Below are 2,841 nucleotides of genomic sequence, written 5' to 3'. Positions count from 1 at the left end.
CCTAGGTTGTGTCTGGTAGGCAGCAGGGACTCAGCAAACATCTGCTCATTGGACAGTCATTCAGGAGGGACAAGCCTCGTGGCCCGAGACCCCAGAAGGGTGAGGGGTCACACGGGCCCGCCGGGCCTCGGGGTCTGCCCGCCCTCGTGACGCAGAGGAAGAGCTTGCGGGGCTCTCCTGGCCCGCAGGGGGGAAGGAAGGGCCGGGCCAGCTCTACTGGTGACCGGCTCGCCTCTCACCAGCGCCGTCCACAGCCTGCGTCCCGGAGCCCAGGGTGAGATGAAGGGCCACCGACTGCTCCCCAGGAGCCGCGGCCTCTTAGGGGAGGGGGACCGCGGACACGGGACCATCAGACGTGGACGTGGCAGGAGAGGAGCGCAACACGCCTCCTCCGGCTTCTGAGATGATCGGAAGGCTCCCGACGAGGAGTCGGCACAGTGACAGCGGGTCTGGGGAGCTCGTCCTCACACGGCACCTGGACGCGATGCAGGGCCTCGTGGGCGAAGCGCGGAACACGCGGGTCCTGGAGGAGTGCAGGCTCCGAATGCGCCCGGCGGGATCCCAGCAGGTAGAGGCCCTTCCCCCCTTTCTCCCCTCCCCCCCTTCCCCCCACTTTCCCGGCCCCGCCCTCTGAGACGCTGGTGGGGGGCTGGCTGCTCGGGGGACTGGCCAGTTTCCCCCAGTCCCCACTCACGTGACCGGGGTCCCTGTTTCCCAAGCTCCTGGGGCTCCCCGGGAGGGCTGCTGTGTATCGATCGCATCTGTTCATCCTGCCTTTTGTTCTCTCTCAGCCTTGCAGATGCAAGGCCTCAAAAAATTGCTTCAAAGCTCAGAATTGTTCCTCTCCGCGGAAATCTGGAGTCAAAGGCGAAGGATGTGTGCGACCTGAAGAGGAAGCAGAGTACACCCTGCATTTTCGATGCTCTGACATCTTGGGATCTTGTTGATCCTGGGGGGACCACCCTCCCAAGGTCAGCCGAGTCCCACGGCTAACAAACAGCTCACCTGGGAGCGTGCCTTTCGGACACAAAGCCCCCAGCCCCGAGCCCACACCCACCTCCTCCGTGGCCTCTCGCGCCTGGGCCTCTGTCCTCCTAGAGTGCAGCGGACTGGGCACAGCCCTGGGCCCGAGCCTGCAGGAGGCATCCAAGCTGCCCACCCTCACCCGCCCCCGCCTGCCTGTTCCTTTCTGAGAAAACACGGGAGAGGCTCCTGTCCGTGCTTCCCCGCTCCCTCCGCCTCCCACCCGACCCAGGTGCTTCCCCCGTGGCCCCTATAGGAGGCCGCCCCCCTTTTCTTGGGATCTGTGTGTCGCCTGCTCTCCCTTCCAGGGCACTCATCCCCTGACCTTTGGCCTCGCCCTCCCTAACTCATAACAAAACCTGTGTTTTAAAACACGAAGGGAGTGCAGATCCCAGCAGTGTGGGGTCCCCGCCGAGATCCCCCTCTTGCAGCGTGGCTCCCCTGTTGTCTGGTCCACCGTGGAACTTTATTTTTTGTTTTAATAAGGGAGAGGGACAGAGAGAAACATCAAGATGAGAGAGAATCATGGATCCGCTGCCTCCTGCACGCCCCACGCTGAGGATCAATCCTGCAACCCGGGCATGTGCCCTGACCGGGAATCAAACCGTGACCTCCTGGTTCCTAGGTCGCCGCTCACCACTGAGCCACACCGGCCGGGCCATAGTGGAATTTGAAACACCATTCGGGCCGTGGCCTTCTCTTGCTCAAAACACTGTCATGACTCCCCAGAGCCTAAGTTCTTACGACCTCAAAGGCCCTCCTTCCATGGACCGTGCCCCCTGCCCCCGTGAGGCTCCTTGCTGCTCCTGGAACCCTGGAGGCAGAGGCAGCCCCCTTCAGAGCCCTCCCCCCAGGTAACCGCACGCTCAGCCCCTGCCTCTCCCTCAGGCCTGCTCCCACGCCCCCTCTCCGTGGCGATCCCCGCCTCTCTGCTCTGCCTTACCCCCCAGGACACGGTTACGGGAGGACAGACAATCCATGGTGCTCACGGCCCTGTCGCTCCTCCCTGCCTCCCTGCCCCACTGGGCTCAGCCCCACCGACCAGGGCCTTTGTCCGGTTCCCGCGTGTATTGCAAGGCCCGGGACAGTTGGGGCGCAGAGCAGGCATGGAGGCGCATTTCTGTCGCATGAGTCCGTTTCCACTTCAGGTTGTGTTGAACCCAAGTTTCCTCAGTTTAAAAAAAGAGTTTTATAGGGACTCGCCTGAGCCTCTCTAACCGCCTTCATACCGAGACCACCCTTGGCCTGCAGCGCCCACTGTGAGGACGTCTGTAATAATGTGGGGGGTGCCGTCTGGCAGGGCCCGGGGAGCAACCGGTGAAGGTCGCTTCTGCCCGGGGCAGGATGGTGGCACGTGGACAGAGTCTGACCCCCGAACCCACGCCCCTGGAGGTCCTGGAGGGAAGCCTCGCGGTGCTGGCGCAGGAGGGGGGCCCCGTGGCGTGTCGTCGGAGGAAACCCGTGGGAATAGAACTCCGGTTTCCAAGCCCTGCACGGGGCGCCCCCCCCCCCCAAGCCTGTTTCTAACGCTTTCGTTGGCAGAGTGGGGTGGGCAGCGTGGTTTTGTTTGTTTAATGGATGAGAAAATGACTTAGGGTGTCAGCGGCAGGACCGCCAGGACCCCTGGAAATGGCCCCTGCTGATGTTTCTTGCAAATGATCTGGAAGCAACCGTGTCCAGGGAAGCCAGCAGCTCAGCGCGTGACCTTGGACCTTCCGCCCGGTGGGATGTCAGGCCAATGGAGACAGATGGCGGGAGGCCTGCCGGGCTGAGCGCGGGCAGGGACGTGGCAAATGCGCGGTGCTGGGGAGCCGTGGC

The 2,841-nt window shown here is 63.4% G+C and overlaps 1 non-coding gene across 1 annotated transcript; it reads right to left on the bottom strand.

Moving 5' to 3' along the window:
* Window positions 1-789: 789 nt before the first annotated feature.
* Window positions 790-905, bottom strand: LOC114227907 (U5 spliceosomal RNA). The gene has a single exon (XR_003614001.2). It is a non-coding gene; the product is annotated as a U5 spliceosomal RNA (small nuclear RNA).
* Between the last annotated feature and the right edge of the window lie 1,936 nt (window positions 906-2,841).

Source organism: Eptesicus fuscus, chromosome 6, assembly GCF_027574615.1.
Source record: "Eptesicus fuscus isolate TK198812 chromosome 6, DD_ASM_mEF_20220401, whole genome shotgun sequence".
NCBI lineage: Eukaryota > Metazoa > Chordata > Mammalia > Chiroptera > Vespertilionidae > Eptesicus > Eptesicus fuscus.
This window is presented reverse-complemented; position numbering and strand designations above follow the sequence as displayed.